At 38.1% G+C, this 21,841-nt stretch overlaps 1 long non-coding RNA gene across 2 annotated transcripts in view; it reads left to right on the top strand.

Annotated features, from left to right (window-relative positions):
* Positions 1 to 21,841, top strand: part of LOC145671153 (uncharacterized) — a 103,138-nt gene that overhangs the window by 68,678 nt on the left and 12,619 nt on the right. Inside the window, exon 1 of one of the 2 annotated variants that reach the window (XR_014128457.1) lies at positions 568 to 4,469. The exons of the other annotated variant lie outside the window; for it this stretch is intronic. This is a non-coding gene — a long non-coding RNA (uncharacterized LOC145671153). Of the gene's footprint in view, positions 1 to 567; positions 4,470 to 21,841 lie in introns of those variants that run through there. 2 annotated transcript variants of the gene reach the window in all.

Raw genomic sequence — 21,841 nt, forward strand, 5'->3', positions numbered from 1 at the left:
AAACCAGAAGCCTAGAATTGAGTATATGTGCGCTGACCACACATTATTGTTAGGATGCCTCTTGTGTTCAAGCTGTGACTGTGGATGAAGATCGAACAATGTCCTGGTAAGACAAGTTCTTCTCAAATTGATTGATGTACCTAACTCGGCTTGTTTCGTTGTGAGTGGAATGCTAATGATGGAGGAAACTGCATTGTTAAATATTCTTTCCACTTACTGTTATGATTAATGGGTGATGAATCATATGGTGAGTAAATCCAAGGTACTTTACAAGATGGGTCAATACCTAGTGTGTTATGACACGTCAGGACGTAATGGCCATATTGACATACATTTGCCGTATCTTTTGTTTCAGCTGTAGTCAGGTTGAGAACTAGAGTATTAAAAGGAAGTTTGAATTTAGCCAGCGTGGCGGAAGTGAGCTAATTATACAGCTTGGTATACTGACAAGTGACTTGGTAAATTATCAGCTCAGCTGACGAATGTTTGGAGGGAGAGAGGGGAAAAAGGGGGTTTTGCATCGCAACTGAGAGAATTCATCTAGTATACTGTTACAGAAGCCAGCTTCAGACCAGTGACATCTCAGCATTGTCAGATAAGTATATTTGCATTGTTTTTCTAATTTAGAAGACAAGAAGTGGTCAGTCGTTCAGATTTTCATGCATGAGTACAAGAAGTCTATTGTATACAATCTTTTATACCTTGGAATGTTACTATTATCTACCTTTTCTTTATTGTGAGATTTTATTCTAGGTTACTGCGTAAACCACAGAACTAATGATCAGAGTTTAGATTCAACAAGATTTAATTAAATTTAATTATACCATTGCAAATATGCTAGTTAAGAAAATTAGTTGCAAAGTATTATCAAAATTTGTTAATGAGTTTAACTAAAAACAATAATTGTAACTTATCTAAAGCAGACTAATAAAAGGTTCTGGCAACTAATTGAACTAAAACACAATCAAGGAGAACTGATATAACTTTAAACATGCAAAATTTCATAATGGAACTGCCTTTCTAGCTTTACACTTTATTACACCTTAAGTACTCATAGTGTTCAAGACAAGACGTATCTCACAATGGGGCAATCCAGCACTTGAGAAATGCTTAGTTAACGTGCATATTATTTTTTTCACAATTGTAGTGTCTCGCTAAATCTCTAATAATTTGTTGTCTCAATCGTTATAGGTTTCTTAAAATAATACTGTAGGGTTTTTAATTCTATAAGGTTAATTAAGATAAATGAGTCCCTCAGAAGAGGCCGTCTTATCTTGGGCACATGGTGATTTATCCATTATATTGCATCCTTTTTTTTTTTTTTTATAAGTAACTTAGGAAGAATAATAAAGGAAAATGTCAAATTCCCTTGTCAAAGTGAATTGACAATCAAGTGATTAAAAATAACTATCTTTTAACAAAAATATAAAAAGGAAAATGAATACTCAGTTATTTCCAAGGAGTAGGTCCGTTCACTGCTTTCACCCTTACCCCTTATTTCTGGGCAGGTTCTGCTACTTCGACTTCTGTAAGGAAAAACCTGAAACGAAAAATTCTCACACCCACACATAGCATTATAGAATGGACGCGGGGACCTGAAGTTGAGTGTAGTGTCCCGGCTTCTTATGAGCCGACAATTAACGAGCTTGGCAGTTAGGGCGTGACTAGAGCTACCTAGTAGTTTCCTTTGTTTAATTTCTAACTATTAAGTATGATGCCAATTATTGCACTGTGTTAATTTATTAAGTATGATAATCAACGAGTTTAAATCCAGAGACAATAGGGGAGGTTTCTTGGTACAGGGTAAGTACTAACTCCTTGAATTGTTAGTGTGTTATCTTTGAAGCATGCATTTCAATTTCTTCACGTCAAGCTACCAATTGGTTTTACTAGTGAGTGTTACATAGTTGAGTGCTAACTCGAGTGCAACGAATTCGCAGTTCATATCCTGGGAGTATCCCATACTGATTTTATTACTACTGAATTAATTGAGAAAAACAAGAGATCATAATGAACGAGAGTGACCTAAGTTACAAGGTAACAGGGATTATACGAAGTACGGCTTGCGTTACCTGTGATTTTTGTAAGTGATTCCCTAAGGAGAAACAAAATCGTTGCTCAGTGTGTGTCACTCATACAAAAAGTGCGTGAGTCGGGACTCGATCTCCGACTTATCTGTTTCCTTTCAACGTAAGATACAGTTGCGTAACTGCCAATAATTTCCGGTAATTGAGACCATGTTTACAACGATATTAAGTTTGAATTAAATATTTCGGGGCCCGAACTCAGGACCTCTAGTGTAGGTAGTGATGATATGTGATCCACTAAGTGTCCATTGAAAGTATTAGATTCTAACCTACTTTTACACAACCAATTCAAATACAAACTTGCGCTCGTGAGGAGCGATAATTTAGATATAGGATAAAAGGAATGATCCATTAGGGGCTCGAACCAGGAATCGCTAGGAATCAATTGTTTATCTGAGACTATGGTTTATCCCCATCGTAATGATTTATGAGGCAACCTTATTGTTATTATTCATTTCGTTGTGACGTCATTTCCCTATTTTCTTATTTATCTATTTTCCCGTTATAAATGTTGGTGTGTATAGAAGCTACACGCAACAACATCCTGAGTCCTTGTTAACAGCTGGACTCACTTCCGTCACCCGATAAGAGGTGATTTGCTTTTAGTTTTAAGGCAGAATGAAAGACAAGTGTTGAGGAAGTATCTGTGAACATTATAAATATGTGCACCCAAACAAAATGCTATTCGATTAACTTTTAATTTTTAAAGATTACCCTTATGTTTGTTTATTTTCACAATTTATTTCACTTAAAATTTTAACTACTGTCACGTTCATATATTATATCCTAAAGTTCTTGTGCGCCATACGCTGTTGTGGAGCAGTGCTTTTTCCACCTATTAGACAGGGCCGCTTATGAAGGGGGCCACCAAATTTTGAAAGTCTCCCGACTTATAGTTTTAAATCTTGTGACGGGTATAATCATAAGTTTTATTTTGAATAGCATCGAACCTAATTATGAAATGATGTACACGTACTGATTCGCTTCCAATGTTTTATTGTTATTATTATTATTATTATTATTATTATTATTATTATTATTATTATTATTATTATTATTATTATTATTATTATTAGTGATAGCGTGGTTTATTACCATTCTGCGGTATATTATCAGCGTTGTGTGTCTTTCAATCGAGCCAAGCGAAGATTTTAACTTGTATGAAGGCAGTTACACAAGGATGATTGAAAACACGAGTATAGTGGTGTAGTGGTAGGACAACATCTTGAATGTTACTATAGCCCACAATGATGTCCTTTTTGTAGCCGTGACTTTACATAACATGGTGATAGTAAAATAATCAAGTTAGTTACAATGAGCGGTTTCTAGCCCATTACCCAATGGTGGGAGGACAGAAAAAAAAATGGAGGGGACTCGATCTACCCCCAATATTCTTACAAAATACATATGGTAGCCTTAACACTAACTTAAGTTTATCTTGCCACAATGAAATAATGATACAATATGATACTATCTAGTATTTTGATAACATAACTGAAAACATTATTCTAAAATGAGCATCACTGTTAATACTTGATCATAATTCAACATTAACTGAGCATAACTTAAAGGTAATGTAATCTTACTGACTAAATGTAGCAATTATAGTACACAAGTAGCTATTTACATTCTTTTTAAAAAAAATGGAAGACATAATGTTACATTATGTACAATATGCGCAGTATGCACGTACATTGCCGTAGTTTGCTAATAGATTGGTCCTTGCTAAGAGATTGGTCATGTTCACAACAGCAAAAGGGTCACTTGTGTTCACCCAGAAGGGGTCGCAGAAAAATTTCACCCTTATCTATGAATAGCAGCGGTAATAACAGCAGAAAACAACATGTCAGCGGCTAAGGCGTATTTCTCCATATTTCGTTTTCTACTTTATTGTATTTTAGTATATTTTTATTTTATTTTATTTTATTTTATTTTTTTAAATTGTCTTGCCAATATGCTTCCCGCCCGAACTACGCGGAAAAAAAAATAAAATAAAAATAATAATTGCTCAAGAAGAAACAAATGGGGTAGGCATTGTGTGGAGTAACCTATGGAATTCCAGCTTTCCCTTTTCTCTCTCTCTTTTTTTTTTAACAGGCAGATATCCTGGGTCACAGGAAAAACGTCCCGTAAGCATGCGGGTATCCTAAGTAGGCATAAGTTTGTCGCGGAACAACCCAGAGCGGGCAATATTGACTCTGCTTTACTTTCCAGGTTAATGCAGTCCTAGACACAAAGAGGGAGAGCGGCGAGTTTCTCGCAAGAGAGAAATGAAATAGTCAGGCGGCGGCTACGGATGGAATCCTATACTGTGACTGAAGAGTTGGCATCTGCAACGACGTATGCTAAAAGTCGGAGTTACATATTCAAGGCGTTATACCTGTACGTATTAATGTTAGTAGCTACTAATAATATTTTACTTTTCGGTTATGTCAACATTTATTTTCCTTTTAGGTTCTCTGTGTTTGGCAGCATATTGGGAGTCCTATAGGAGAAGAAGAAGGGTAACTCATTCGTGCCCGGGCACATTCACACAAAGAACAAAAAAAAAAATATTCATCCCAATATGTTGGCAAAACATTTATTTTGGTATTAATCCGACATAACTTTTCTGTGACGCGTCAAACTTTTCCTTGGTATTGTAGTTATGGAAGGTTTGGTAGATGTGGTAGGGCCCTAATTTTAAAACTGACTTATTTGCTCCTCAGACCACGTATTAGCGCCGCCCACTAGGATGACTGCCTATTTCCATAGTAGGCCATGGGTGTTTAATGCCGCATCGAATGGAGAGGAGAATGGATTCCAGGAAGTAACTTATTGTTTTTAAGTTGATGAAGAGTATATTATAACTTTTTGTTTGTTTTTAATTTCACAATGTATTCTTTTCAGGCTCTAGCTATAGCCCTGTATGCACGTGTTCCGGTATACCAGAGGTCTTGCATAACTACAGGTACTCCACTTTTATAGTGGTCTATGTGATGTATGAGAGATTCGACACACTCACTAATGAATATACGCCAAGTTTTTGTTTTCTCTTTTTTTTTTTAAATTTGCCGAAGTTGATGCGACTAAGTCTCATGAGCGACCTATATGTTACGCTTAACATTCCTCGTCCTCACTATCGCTAGAAACTTCCAGCTCGCGTGAGTTGTCTCGGGGGAAATACTTTTTTAACCTTTCAATAGTTACAATCTGAGTGTGGTTAGGGTTTGCTACTAATTCGATTTTACAAGCATTTGTGGGAGAAATACTCCTTAGGTAATACGGTCCCATATACTTGGGTGTTAACTTTGGAGAAATATCCTTCTTAGGCAAATAATCTCTACATAATACTAAGTCACCAACCTTTAGCTTAATAGGTTGTCTAGTGCGATCAACGCGTAATTTAGTCTGCTGCTGTGCATGTGTCATAGCCTTCTGGGCTAGTTTACGGATTAACTTTAATTGTTTCTGATGTTCCTGTATTTTCGTGAATTGATATTGGGTGTCCAACTGAGTGGGAAACCTGGCCTTTTGACCAAAGACAATCTCATATGGGGAATATTTCCTAATAGGGGAGGTTGATATATTATAAGCGTATGCACACAAGCGGACATATTCCGCCCACTTAGTAGGCTGTTTAGCCGTGTACTTAGTAAGGAAACTTGCAATGACAGAGTTGAATTGCTCACACAGTCCGTTCGTTGACGGTTTAAATGCTGCAGTTCGAACATGTTTAATGTCAAATAAGTCATTCAGTTCGGCCATTATCGTTGATAAAAAATTACTTCCTCGATCCGTCAGTACCTCTTTAGGAGGGCCAAAACGTGTGATTAACTCGTCCAACATGGCCCTAGCCACTGTCGGGGCTTTAATATTTCGTAGCGGTACTAATATTGCGAAATGGCTGAGATATTCTATCATAACTAAGATATAGCTGTAGCCTGCGCTACTATGTAGCGGGCCAAAAATATCTAAGCTCCAGCGGGAAAATAATTCCTCTTTTACAGGTAAGGGATGAAGAAAACCTTGTTTCTTTTCTCTAGGGATGTTCACCCTCTGACATTCGTCACAAGAGCGTACGTATTCCTTAACTATTTTCCCCATGTTCGGAAAATAGTAACGTTCGTTTACTTTAGAGTAAGTGCGAGAAAATCCCGTATGGCCTCCACACAGCGGAGACGAATGGGCCTCTTGTAAAATGTCGGGGATCGCCTTTTCTGGTATCACTAGTTTCTTATCTTTGTTCATGACTCGATATAACACATCGTCAACCACAACATAGGGTTTTAGAGCACGATCAGTAGGGTTGTCTTTTTTCTTTTGTATTAATTCTCTAATTTTATCGTCCTCTTTTTGCATTGTTTTGATATCTATTTTGGGACATAATACTAGGTTGCACACGTCTGCACAATCTTCTTCTTGACCAAATTTGGAGGGTAATTCATCCTTTAGCGGACATCTTGACAAAAAGTCGGCGGTCACGTTATTGCGGCCCTTGATGTGTTCGATTGTGAATAGATAGGGTTGTAAACGAATTGCCCAACGCATAAAGCGAGAATTTAGCATCTTATTGTTTCTTAGGTAACATATACCATGAGCATCTGTTCGCACAATAAAGGGACGGTCTGCCAATAGAAAGTGGAAATGCAAAATTGTCTTAGTAACTCCTAGCGCTTCAAGCTCAACCGTGGAGTAGTTGAGCTCCGCTGGGGACAAAGATTTTGAAAAATAGGCTATTGGGTGTTCTTTGTTATCTTCTTTAATTTGTGCAACGTATCCGCCTATTCCGTCTCGACAGGCATCCGAATAGACTATGGCGTCCTGATTCGGGTCAAAGTGGGCAAGGACCGGCGCAGATATAAGACAAGATTTCAAAGTATCCCATGCTTGTTTCTCAGTTTCTCCAAACTCGAATTTGGCATTCTTTTTAGTCAATGAAATGAGTGGTTTGGCAATAGTAGAAAACCCTTGGACAAAAGCTCTGTAGAATGAACAAAGTCCAATAAAACTACGTATTTCTTTGACTGTAGTAGGGTATGGTACCTTTGCTATAGCTTCCGTTTTTGCGGGATCTACACAAATTCCTCGTCTACCGACGATGTGACCAAGCACAGAGGCTTCTTCGTAACCAAAGTAACATTTCTTAGGGTTGAGTTTTAGGTTGGCCTCCCGGAGTCGAGATAAAATAATTCTCGTTCTTTCTATTAAATCTGAGAAAGAAGGACTAGGACAAACCAAATCGTCTAAATAACAAATTACATACTTCCACATAATGTCACCAAAGATAACGTTCATCATATTTTGAAAAAGAGCCGGGGCCGTGCTTAGTCCGAATGGTAGTCTCAAAAATTCGAATTTTCCACGGCTGCAGATGAATGCAGTCTTCTCTATATCACACGGACGGATTAATAATTGGTTATAACCATTTTGCATATCGAGCGTATTTATGTATTTGGTACCATTCAGAAATGCTAATATATCATCTATACGCGGCACTGGCGTATAATTGGGCCTTAATATTAAGTTCAGTTTTCTGAAGTCGACACATATACGCGGGGAGCCATCTTTTTTAGTTACTATCACAATTGGTGCAGAATATGGGCTTTGACTTTCTCGGATAATATTGCTATCTAACATTCTCTGAATCTCTGCCGCGACTATCTCTCTCTGTTTTGGTGTTTCTCTATAGGGTGGATGAGAAACAGGTATATCTGTAATGACCTCTAGAGGACACATAAATTTATCGGTAGCCGCAGTCAGACGAGACTTGTCCCAGGCTACAACGTCCCTAAATTCCATCAATAAGTCCAGTAATTGGTTTCTTTCTTCGGGGTTTAAGTTTGGGCCAATATTTAGTACTTGAGCTAATTCTTCCTTGGTTTGGGGGACTTTCTGGGGTTGTTCAGGGACTTCCACGTCATCTGTTTCATCTTTGTTAGTAAGGTGTATGATCTGATTAACGGCCTGTACGTTAGTCTCCGTTTCATCATTTAAGGACTCGGCCTGGGGTACAAGTTTCCCTAAATAAAGATTTTTAGATAAAGATCTGGTTCGATCTGAACTATTAAAAATAGTCAGAGTAATATTTTCATTCTCAGTAAAAACTGGACCTCTCGGGATCAAACAGGAGTGCCAATATCGAATTCCTTTGGACGGTAAGAATTCCCAAATATGCACGTTCCCGGTCGGTGCGGTAATTTCTATGTCATATGAAGCTTTGGACGGCACGAGGACATTTGTCGGAAGGTGTACTTTATAGGTAGTGTCCGGATAGATATCAAAAAGTTCGTCGCTGAATTTCAAGGGGTCGGGCACCACCTCTTTCTTACTATGATCCTGAGCAGAACTCTCTAGATCAGGGAGGGTTGCGGGATCATTTACACTTCCTTGCATTATCAATTGTTTTCCTAATGTTTCTAAATGTCCGCTATTTGATTTTTCCTCTACAGGCTCATGAGGCGCCTGGGAGGCCAGGGGTGACTTTACAGAGTGTTGGTTATTTTTGTTATATCTTGTCGCATAAGACGCATTCTCTTTCTTTCTCGGTATAATCTCTGTATCCGAACTATCTGTGGAGCTAACTGCCAAAGTTCCACTAGGGCCTGGCTGAGGGTCAAAGTTGGATAGGTTCTTTTCCTCTGTCTCTAAGTCAGGCGAATTGGTAAGTTCCAGCTCAGGAGCACTGGAAGACACCTTGCTTTTCTTAGTTCGTTTACGTTTTGCATTCCTACGTCTATTGACTATTCTATTCTTTTTATTCGTAGGCTCCGAGGGAAATTTTGTAGTTTCCCTGGAACACACAAATACGCGGGACGTAATTTCTTCCGTATGGAGTTTTTGTCTCTTATCAGTTACACTAACAACAGGATTTATGTGATTTCCGGTGACCAATTCTGGAGACGGATCCTTCCTCTTATATGAGAGGTTCCGTTTCCTATAAATTGGTTTGTTTCCATGAGGGGGGACAGAGTAAGCCGTTTGTCCAGCATTACCGTTCTGTCTTGATTGGGAATCATTAAACGATCTTTTTCCTACTGATGGTGGGTATCGTTTAACATGTTTTAAATCTAAGGTATGAATCACTCCATGACGATTTCCATATGCACTTTTTGGGACTGTGAACCATAGGTCTTCAACATGATTCCCGTCTTTATCTGCTAATTCCATGTATTTGGAATGAATGGTGGTGACATACTTGTGCAGAAAATCTATCCCCAAAATAACGTCATAGGCGCAAAACTGTGGGTCAACTATAGCTACGTCTAGGAATCTTCGTTTGGTTGTTTTCAAGTGATCCTTGAAGCAACACGCTATTCTCACCACAGGAATGTAATCTGTGGGCTGAGCACCGACGCCGCGAAGTTTCACATAACCCTTCAGTCTTTCAGTTAGTGGGAATCTTGGGGGTAAAAGGGTTTTTGAAGCTATCGAAATTTCAGAGCCAGAATCTATAAGAGCTTGCGCCCAGCGGTTTCCTATTTTTATCTTGACTGTACAAAGCTGCGCCTGCCCATGGCCAAGGCCATAGGTATTTTGGTGATTGTTCCTATACAATTTGTAACCCGGTTCTGCTACTACTTCGTCTGTGTAACAAGAACTAATCTGTACAAATCCTGGTTGGTGTTGTTCTTTAATGCTAGACCAGTCCAAGCGGTCATTTTCCCATATTACGTCATGGCTAATTCTCTGACTAACTAATCTTTGTGCCGTGTGAAATTTTCTAAGATATTGTAGGCACTGTTCGAGATTATCGCAATCGTCTACTTCAAGCATCAGCTTATTGAGGATGTCCGGCAACAAACTCATTCTAAGTTTACTCATCAATTCACTTTCATTAACCCAACCTCGCAAGAATTTCAAATCCTTTATTAACTTATAAATGAATGCTAAAGTACTTTCATGGGGTTGTTGTTTTCTGGTATCAACGTCATATTCTAATCTTGCAGTATACTCAATACTAGGGAAAGCCTTTTTAAGTTTTTCCTTCATCTCGCTATAGTTTAAAGGTAAAATGTTTGCTAGGTCTACTAAATAGAAGGAGAAAGCTTCCCCTTTCAGACAGTAAGGAAGGTAATTTACTAGCTCTAGGGTTGACCATTCGGATATGCTAGCCACTAATTCATATTCTTGCAGGAAAAGTTCCACACACTCATGTCTATTACCAGAGAAGGAGGGAATTTCAACATTTGGATAAATCTTAAAGGCTTGTGGTTTAGCATCAATAGTAGAATTTTGATTGTCACCCTCGGGGGGAGGGTTGCTAACTTTGCCTGTTACTACTGTATCCGTAAATTTAGGTTTCTCAAAACTATATGGTATAGATGGCTCGGTAACCGGACTAGTTTTAATTTCTTGCTCAGATTTTAAATTTATGCGAGGCTTATCCTCAGGATCTACTTTTAAAAAGGACGAAGAATTTGATTTTTGCTTATTAGTGGTCTTATCTTCACTGGATGAGTGTGAGACGGGCTCATCTTTCAGATCTAAGGACCTGTCTAACGAAACCGAGGTGTTGAAATTTTCAGAAACGGACCTATAGTCGGTATCAGTTACGCTTCTATTTTCAAACTCAGAGGTTTGTTCTGAACAAAATTCTGATGTGTAAGATCTATCATGTTTGCTAAATACTGATTTTTCTGTCTTTTCCCCTTCGCTAAACTCTAATTTCTCCACTGGGGTCGTGGGTGTAACTACGCTACTAGGTGGCGAAACAAACACTATTTGTAAGGGATCTAACTTTTCCTCTTGTTGGTACTTTTTCATTTCTTTAGTCGCAGGTGATTCACCAGTTTCATTATAGTAACTAATTTTAGAACTAGTACTAGCTGAAGGTTGTAAACCACTATTCTGAAAACTATCAGTTTGTTTGTTAGATTCACTTTGGGTTGGAGAGGTTGAGGGATCGTCTCTATTTTCTACTTCATCTAAACAAATTACTGACGCACCAAATTCCGCGTAATCAAAGATTTTACCAATGTTCTCGTTTATTCTACTTTCAGACCAGGAATCGCTATTTTCTTTTTCTTCTTTCTCAATTTGCTTCTGGTGGTCAGAGCAAACTGAGGGAAAAGCATCATCACTTTTCGTCTCTTCGCCTAACCTACTCTCAATTGGAGCAGGGGCAACGAGGTCATTTCTCTGGTCAGCGTGCTCTGGGGGAGGGTCTTGGTTCGCTGCTCGGGGAGTAGAAACCGTGGGAGGACCCCAATGGTCATATCGGAGTTCTTCTTCGGAGTTCCACGAAGGTTTTGACTCATCCTCCAGGGATGACGCAGGAGAAGACTCCGGGTTGTCGTCTTGTAATTTCGCTATTTCTTCGTTTTGTAGTTTCTCTAGTTCGTAACCTAACCAATCGTCTTTCAACGATTCACCCCCATCTGAATCTGCACTACTAATATCTCCGTTTGACCACCTAACTTTACTAACTACACTGAGTACGTTATCTATACTGTCCAAATATTGCAGTTTCTCTTGGAGGGTAAGGCTATCTTCAAACATGACAGGGTTGGTTTGGGTAGCTGTTGTCCTAAGAACCTTAAGTTCACGGTCTGTATCAATTCGGATCATTTTAGGAAACTTATATTCGGTCTGAACACTAACATCTTTCTTTTGAAAAACGTCGGTCTGTATTTCCATATCAAAATTGCCAACTACATTTTCCTCAGGTAATAAATCTTCAAAGGGGGCTGAGGGGTCAGCTTGAAATAAAATACCTAGTTTCTCTTCGTCGTCACCTTGGCGACGAACAACTGTGACCTGCACTTTCTTGTTTCGTAGTTGTCTAGTTAGGGGTCGAATTAAATTTTCTACTGCCGGGGACAGTTCTGTTTGTAATGAATGCCTAATCTGGTCTATTAACGCTTCATCGTTAGATTGTGTCAGAGAGCGCGATTCATTTTCATTATTCTCGTCAGGATTCTCAATTTTCATTTCCCTTGGTTCGGTTCCGATATTTGCATAAATTGGCTCTTTATTCGTGATTGCCTTGGGTTCGAGACCAATATTTTCGTAGATTGGCTCTTTACTCACTGAGGTTCGTGATTCAGTATCTAAGTTAGCATACATAGCTCTAGGACCGATCTCTGCATAAACCGTTTCATCACTACTACCAGCATAAAAAGATTGAAAGGTGGGTCTTTGTATTTCTAACGGCGTTCTAGGATCTGACAGTTCGTATTTTATGGGGAAATATAGCGCTACTGGGCTATCCGGTCCTTTAGATACACCAATATCTTTATTTTCTGCACTTAACACTAAATTACTTAATCTATGTTCCTTATCAGCTAACTTATTATTATCTAAGGGACTTTGGTTCGAGGGGACATCAGGTATTACACCTGCTGTTGTTTCTATCTCAATTGTTGCCTGAGGCCATTCCTGACCTGCAGTTATTAGTTCGGCTATCTCTAGTTCATCTTTTAAATTTACATCATTCACTAGAGTTTTCGGATCTACCCCCGGTGGGGTCTCGTCCGTATCTGAATTTACATATATCGTCCTAGGAGCTGGCATTGGTTTTTCACTTGAACCAGCACTTTGTATTTCTATATCATTTCTAGTCGGGATAGGGCTAGACGCGGCCAGCGGCGTTAGATCGCAGCCACTCGCCGGAGCTTCTGGAGTTTGCGGACTAGCGGTCGTTGGTTCACGATATCTGGGCTGACTCCAGGTATCCAAGTATCTCGGTAATGGATTCTTTTTCCAACGGCCAAATTCAGGAGGAGAATGCCCGTGTACTTTTATTTTATTGCACTCAATACAATAGTAATTATTCCACCGATCTAAAATATAACGGTGCTTGCCCGTGGGCGTCTTAGGACAATGAGATTGCCCTAAATCTAATAGCTTTTCTTTTATTTTCTGCGCGAAACTCATTTTGACAATAAATCTGTTTTTCGCAAGTCAGTGGCCTCTCAAACCAGGGCAGTGGGTAATCAACCTATTTCCTCTGATATGGTAAGAATTTAATCACTGATAGCTACTTCCCTCGGAAATACTACGTCAAATTGTTACGTATTATGAGACTTATTATTATTTCAATATCTTCATTTAACTTCCTTTGAACTTGAATACTCAACTTCCCTTTCTTTATAAATTTTGCTTTACTTTTTAGAACGGGAAACGGAAAGTGACTAGACAGCTGTTTATAACAGATAATAAATATTTGTTCACTTATGAGAAGTTTACTTTTTACTTCTATTCTTTAACTTGTTTTCTTTTTCTTTTCTTTTCTTAAAAGAACTTCAACTTTTTTTTTTAATTCACAAGGGGGACTTCGATCATCCAACCATTGGTTCATGTACTTGCATTTTTGATTTTAGGTATTGCGTTTGCATAATGGTGAGTTTTAGGCAGTTATTCCCAGGCAGCCGTCGGGCTTGCACCCCTATTACAGAGGGGCCCTGCTGGACCTAGAGAATAAGATACCTGTGACCCCCAAGCTTTGCATGGGAAAGGATTTTAGACACTTATCGCCGGACAGACTAGTCGAACTTTCATCCCGTAATACGGGCGGTTCTGCTGTCTTAGAGATAAACTGCCTGTGATCCTCCCCAAATAAGTGGTAAAGGTATTAGCCACTTATCGCCGGACAAACTAGTCGAACTTTCATCCCGTAAAACGGGAGGTTCTGTTGACCAGAGATAAAACTGACTGTGACCTTACCAAAGCGAGCAGAAGCATAAGCAGACTTAAAGTTTTGCAAGTACATGAGACAAGAGCTGAATTCTGTATTAACACTCGCGTCCCGATTTTCCATTTCCCTTACTACACAAAAAAACGTCGTGAGGTGAACTGAGTCTTGCTCTGCGGAACCTAGCAACTATTCCGCTGACTTATAACAACTTAAAGCGAGAGAAGTTGAGAATAAAAAATTTCGTCGCCACTTCACTACATGTGAAATGCACTATTTAGAGCGGCAAAAAATTATATTTGTATATCAGAGTCAAAGGCTGAACACCGCCTAGGCTAAGTACGCCACTGAACTCTACTGACTTTACATAGTACCGATACACCACTTGACTAGTCAAAAGAAAAACTTCGCGTACACTTTTCACTTTTATCTATTGAAAGCTCTTCGGTAAAAAAAAAATCACTCCCGATTTGCTAAACTCGCGTTTTAAGGCAACTGAGATAGTTGGTTCCCCTATAAAGTGAATGAGCACCAGAGATTTGTTTAGCGTTTCAAGAACACACAGTTGGTTACCCGGCGAACACCGAACACCATAAAATGTTATGATGATGTTTTGGTTCTGGGATTGGCGTAGCAATTGTGTACACTTTCCTTTGTGAAATCATAATTGAGATCACTTCTTCACTCTCCATCCAGTACGACGAAGTTGGTTCGGAGTCCAACTCCCCTTTAGCCTCGGTTTTGAAAACGTCTTTAGCCTACTGGTTCGAAGATGATGAGAAAGTGCACTAACAGTGGTAGAGCTTGGTACTAGAAATCGAAACCCAGGTAACACTTGAAGACTGTGAGTTGAATCTAACTAGGTGGGATAGCTTGACTGAGTCAAAGAGACCATTTCACTTTACTTTTTATTAAAAAAAAATAAAATAAAATAAGAATACAGATCAATTTAACAAAATCGGTTACTTGGAGTTACAACTTGGAAGTTTTTCTACATTATTCAAGTGGGAGCACAACCCCATAATACTCAATGGGTGCTAGAAGGTTTTTATGCTAAACCGCGAGTTATTGAAAATAGTAAAGTGTGAACTTTGTACATCGCAACTTGCATTGGCCCGAAAGGAAGAAATGTTAAGTCTCGAAGAGGGAATGTGGTCTCAGATTGATGGGACTTGAAAATAAAACTCATATTGATCACTAAACAATCTCAAAGTGCTCTTCCCGTGTGGAGGGGGAACTTAGAAAAAATTAGCACATACCTGATTTTTCTGAAGAGCGTCCCTAACCAGAGCGAAGTTCACTGTTAGCCGTCCGTCCGTAGAATCAACCGGTGCGGCAGACAAGCCTCGTTTATAAAGGCGCTTCGTCCCACGCATTTCTGCCTTTTCTGACGTAGCTCGAAGGCGACGTCACGAGCCTCATCGAGCATGGGAGAGACTTCTTCACGCGCATGCTCAATAGTGGTTAAGACTTCTAGTATTTCTATGATTTTTCTCTATCACGCCGGGATTGAAATTCCTATTTTACATTTCTTTTTACAGTTTTTGTTTTATACCTGGTTCTAACTACATAATAGATTTCATATATTTATTGCTCTCGTGATATTCCCTAACTATTGCCTCTAGGACCCAGCTCTGTGATCTGAGTAAAATCAAAGCTAGGGTCATACCACTATCCCATGCGTGTGGTTTGGTGTCAATGAGGCATCAGGTTGATAATTCAATCTGGACCTCACCTGACTCCGTTCTCCCTATTTCTCTTTCCCTTACTGCACACACAATTTGAAACGCGCGGGCGTCTCGCCCTATAATTTGGAGTCCGGCTTAGGACTACGAGGCACAACTGTGTAACAATATATATATATAATTTAGATTGCTCTGGTGGAAGAATGGGATACGAAAGAAATCAAGTTTATGAAGGGAAGAATAGCGCAAAAAAAAAAAAACTTGGAAAAGTAGTTGTCATATGGTATATCAGTGCCTTAGGTCCTTTACCTTCTTCAGATATGAATTGCGATAAGAGAATATCCATCTCCATTGCTTATCTAACACACTTAATATTTTGTTCTTTTATAATACTACTAATTCCACTTTCATTATTAACGTTTAAGGGTCTTCACTAAAGTGAAATTAAACTACCGCTAATTTTAGAGTTTTTCTGTAAAATCTTCAAAACAAATCAAAATATTCGAAAAGCGGAAACGTAGTGAACTAGACAATACAATTTTGCATGTGATACCTTTACCACAATTCACCTATCTGCTTTTGTTATGCCGCTATTTACAGAACCCGCAAAAAATGGTAACCCTATCTACAGTTACAATTCGAAAGCAGATAGATGAGTTGTGACCACGGTATCACATGCAAAATCGTATTGTCTAGTTCACTACGTTTCTGCTTGCCGACTATTTTTTATTTCTTTTGAAGATATCACAGAAAAACTCTAAAATTAGCGGTAGTTTAACTTCGCTTTGTAGCATATAGACCCTTAAGGGCGGGTGAATCCTCATGTGTAGTTTTCGAGAAAATCCTTAAAAGCGATTTTTTTCCGTAAACCTAAAAATTGATGCTGTACGATAACAACGCCATGTATTAAGATGAAACTGATGCTGAAGTATTCACTAATCAAGCTTTTATTATTATTATTATTATTATTATTATTATTATTATTATTATTATTATTATTATTATTATTATTATTATTGTGACACTAGTAACACGACAGTACCCAACATGGTTAATGAGGAATATACCGAAATTAGGGTTCAACTGTCATGTTAATGTTTGTTTAGTTGTAATGCTTTCTAAATGTAGGACATAAAACTATCGATAGATCACATCGAACTGAACGATATTAGTTGCTTGAGGATAAATTTTTATGCGTAGTTTTCAAGAAAATCGAAAAAAATATATTTTTATGGCGTTCGTTCCTTCGTTACCTATCTGATGCTATTGGTATTTCTTTTCTGCTGCGATAGATTATTTATCAATTCATGTATTGTAACTAAGAAATGCACGGTTAAGTAGCAGGTTGTTTGATTTGTTCTAATAGTGACACCTATACTCCTAACAGTGATACACATGCTCCTAACAGTGACGCACATAATTCTAAGAGTGATACATATACTCGTAACAGTGATACACGTGCTTCTAACAGTGACGCACGTAGTCCTAACAGTGACGCATATACACCTAAGAGTGATACACATGCTACATGCTGCTAACAGTGACACACGTAACCCTAATAGTGACACATATATTTCTAATAGTGATACACATGCTCCTAACAGTGACACATATAGTCCTAAAAGTGACGCATACTCCTAACAATGTTACACATGCTTATAACAGTGACGCACATAGTTCTAAAAGTGACACACACTGTTTATTCCTAACAGTAATACACATGCTCCTAACAATGATGGAAATAATCCAAACAGTAACTAATTCTAATCTTGATTATCAACAATATTATGACGTCATTGATCAAAAATATTATATCACTTGCCGCAATTTAAGAAGATTCCTTAAGGCTGTCGAGTACGTGCGCCATCTTGGCTTCTCTCAGAATATTACTTATATAGGGGAGCATTCTTTGTTTTTTTTTTTTTTAAAAAGAATAGTTTAATTTTCCCCTTCACATCTAATATTTAAGGGGCCGCGATACCTAAGTGGTAGAGCGCTCACATTTAGGGCATGAGATCCCCAGTTCGATCCCAGCCCGCGCCAAGTGAACTTTATGGTAGACAAATATCGTTTCCCGTTTCCCCCTACTTCTATCATTCTACCATAATCATCTGTATAGTGAGCACTTTCACACTTAGCCTCAGTGCATAGTGGAACAATAAACTTTAAAAAAAAATCTAATATTGAAGTATACTAAACTTGATCTTTTTTTTTAAAAAAAAAAAAGTTATATATAATTTTTAATATCTATAAATAAGAAATTACTTTAAATAATATCAAAATTTATATACAAAAATGCAAAAGCAAGGAGCATTTAATAAGATTTTAGGAAAGAATCAATAAAATTAAACCATGAACATTTCAGTCAATTGAAAGAAAAGAAGAAAAAAGCTTGCTATTTATGGGTAAGATACATTGTCGAAAGCAAGAGCCAAAATACGAGGGTGTTTTTGGAAATTTTGAAGTTCAAGATGCTTCTCACGGTGGGCGACTAATCATACCAAAAGTGGATTATAATCGAGGTCGAGCAAGTCCGACGGATAAGCTGTCACGACATCATCAAGAATCTAAACATGCATCACCGAACAATATTAAACCACTTGAAGAAAACTCTACAAAAATAAGCTCGACGTTTGGGTACCACATAATCGGCCTCAAAAGAATTAGCTTGATCGAATTTCTATCAGTGAATTTCTATTGAAACGCTACGAACTCGAGCCATTTCTGAAGCAATTGATCACGAATGATGAAACGTGGATAACCTACGACAGCAATGTGCAAAAAAGATTGTGGTCGAAGCTAGGAGAAGATCCACAGTTTGTGGCAAAGCCGACACTGATGCCCAGGAAGGTTATACTGTGTGTTTAGTGGGATTGAAAGGGTGTCGTGCATCACGAACTACTGCTGTCGGGCAGAACGATAAAATTCGGACCTGTATGTCGACAGTTGGTGCGAGTACACCTAGCAAGTCAAAAGAAACGGCGGAACTAGTCAACAACAGAATGGGTCGTATACCACAGTGACAACGCCAGACTGTATACTTCTTTTAAAACCCATCAGAAGTTAAGATAACTTGGCTTGGAGGATTTAATGCATTCACTGAGTAGCCCAGACCTGGCACCGTTAGACTGTAGAAGTTCCAGAACTGTGTTAAACTAGATTCAAAGAGACCTGTGGACAGGAGCCAATGGAGCCCAGGCTCTGCTGACCCCAGGATCAGGGCGCCCCCCAAAAATCCCTCCATTTCATGCTAAAATATAACAATCAACTTACTATATTATAGGCTTCAAACCCATGCTAATATTTTTCCCGCTCACGTCGCTCGCGGTATCGTTAGAGTTAAGTCTTCTTCCACCAGCGTCTTCACGATACTTATTTTGTGAGGGAGTGAGCTATTTTGGGCCCCTATTACAAACTAAATTATTTGCTTGTGGTGACAATTCCTTTGAAATATCTCTGTCATTAGAGCAAATCTAGGAGGTTTTCCAAATCTCCTTTATTCTATTAGTGTTTTTACACTATTAGTGAGTTTTAGGGACTGTTGACCATTTGGCTTATATTTTGCATTTGTGTGTTACACGGTAATATATGAGCATTTAACTGTTAATAATGAATGTAATTAAACTATTGTAAATTGTAAACTTGCCAATGTGACAATTATTGTAAACTTGGACCACATTAAAATATTACAGCATAGTTCTCGTGTTTCGATAAACCTATGAGGTTGTGGAAGGCAGCAAACAACATTTATGCGCTGGAATTATTCATAATATAGGGCCCCCTTGAAATAGTCGGCTCCAGGGCCCCAAAGGCCTTAATCCGCCCTTGCGTATGGCAGTTTTGTGATCAGATACCAGAGAAGTTTATAGTGGCGGGATTATGGTGCTGTCGGAAATAATGAAGAAGATAAAAAAAGTTATTTTATAGCGTTATTTTCAAATTACAATATGCGTCTTCTTAATTTTGATCTCTAAAGACTCAATACTTTTTAGATAATCTAATATATTTATACGAATGAGTGTGAGATAGTTTACTAATACTCTTAAATAAAAATAAAATAAATTATTTGAGATTAAAATGTGCGGTAAACTGCACAAGGAAATACTGTACAAGCATATGAAATGTGGAAACCAGAATCACATACACGTAAGAAACAAAATATATATCCCTTTATCCGAAAACCAAATAATTACAAGCAAACAGACGCGACAACGGAACAAACCGTGGCCGCTAACTAACCCCAAAGGGAGAATGGGAGGAGAATATGAAATAGTTTTAGCGTGATAAACATACAGAATGGTTGATAACTACTTTGAACAAAGTTCTTCATCCACTTCAGTTAACTAATATCGGAACACAATAGTTTAACCACACAGATGCCAACAACAACAACAACATGCTGTGATACATGCATAGAAAAATAAATTAGAAACTGTTCTACACTGAACATCATGGGCGTGTTCTTAGCATTAATGATAGTACTGTACTCATAGGTATTATATATAGTTAATGACAATAACGTGTGAATGTTAGGTGAACTTCTCCAAAATTGTTCAACCTTATTTGAAGAGTTTATTTTCAAAAGAAAACTTTTTTATTCTTTTATTTTTTTTATTTATTTTCGATTTATTTATTTATTTGCTAAATCGACCTTACATGATTTTTGAATCTATGGGATGAACTCCTGAACTCTGTTGGATTACATGGTAAGTTTTATGCAAACAGGAAGGTCTTTTTGGTAGAAATCACAATGTAAAGTTAGTCATGTCTATGAAAATGAAATATAGTCACTTCGGTCATTCATATCTACTGTAAAATTAGCAATTGTGAAATATTTCATCTCAAAAATTCACAAGGGGGGCGCGGTGGCTCAGTGGTAGAGCGTTCACCTCTGGTGCTTGGGGTCCCGGGTTCGATCCCAGCCTCCGCTAAGTGAACTTTGTGGTGGACAAACACCGTGTGCGTGGGTTTTCTCGGGGTTCTCCCGTTTCCTCCCACTTTCTTCATTCCACCATTTCATTCATTTCTCATCTTCACCGTCTCCTTTAGTCTAACCGGCATAATCGTGGGACGTAAAACTTAAAGATGATGTCAAAAATTCACAAATCGTTAAAGGTCAATTTCCCAAGAAACTAGAGAAGGAAATATTTCCTTTTGAAAATAAGATCCTAGCTTTTTTTTTTTTTTTAATCAGTGGAGATAATTCAAACACATGCGAGGTGTCTTCTGATAAGTTTTGTCGGGTACATTCATGTGCATGAGTGAATTTCTTCTCACTTGTGGTGGAACGGGTCATGAAATTTGTAACCCGTGACTTGGGAGCAATTAGACCCATAGTGACCCGTAGTGACCGGTCTGATCTGGACAGACTCCGAGTTCTGAATAAAGTCAGTGTGACCGGTCTGATCTGGACAGACTCCGAGTTTTGAATAAACCCGGTGTGACCCTGAGACAACAAAACATCATCATATGTACGAAGTGTGTGTATGGTTGCTAGTTTAATTGAAGACTACAGGAAAAAAAGGAGGTAAGTCAGTTTTGTTTATAATTTTACACAATTGACCTGTTTTCCACTGAATTACCTACTTCTCCCTCTGTAGGCAAACTTTTTAGCATTAAATTTCTTGGTGACTTACTTTCTTCTTACTGTGGTATTTAGTCCTTGCAAACTACACCTTCCAGACTCGTTACTCTGTGGTTGAGTCTTTTTCGACCATTTCTTTCTTGACTTGCCTCCTTTTTGCCCTGTAGCCTTCAATTCTGATAACAATGATTCTCTCTTCTCTCTCTTTTTTCACTAAATCTATCTGAAGGAAAGAAACTGAATATTTCCGTAATCAGTATTGTAAAAAAATAAATTTAGTTCTGTAATTATTTTCTTGATATCAATGGCAGGTTTTGAGGGAAGTCACATTGGTAAAAAATTTACATTTTATTGCTACAAACTAAGGGAAGAAAACTTGTCAAATTTTCTAACTTTTGTATACAGCTTTCTGAAGTTTTCTTCCTTTATCTTATAGCGATCAAATTTAAGAGGCCTTATCACTGCGAAATTAAAATACCGCTAATTTCACAGTGATTATGTAATATCTTCAAATAGATAAAAGATAATCGAAAAGTGGAACAACATCTCCCTAGACAATATTATTTTGCGTGAGATACCGTTATTACGACTCGCTTATCTGCTATCGATTTCCTGCCATTTCAAAAACCGGCATTTATTTTCGCGTTTCTAAATAACTGCAAGTAGAAAGTTACTAGGTGACTTGTGATAACGGTACCTCATGCAAAATAACGTTGTCTAGAGTGGTCTTGTTCCACTTTTCGATTATCTTTTATCTAGTTGAAGATATCACATAATTACTGTAAAATTAGCGGTATTTTAATTTCGCAGTGATGAGGCCTCTTAAACTATTACCGATGTGACTTTCGTCAGGAGTCGTCACTGCTAACAA

The sequence above is a fragment of the Thermobia domestica genome, chromosome 15 (assembly GCF_964235325.1).
Source record: "Thermobia domestica chromosome 15, izTheDome1.hap1.1, whole genome shotgun sequence".
NCBI classification, from domain to species: Eukaryota; Metazoa; Arthropoda; class Insecta; order Zygentoma; family Lepismatidae; genus Thermobia; species Thermobia domestica.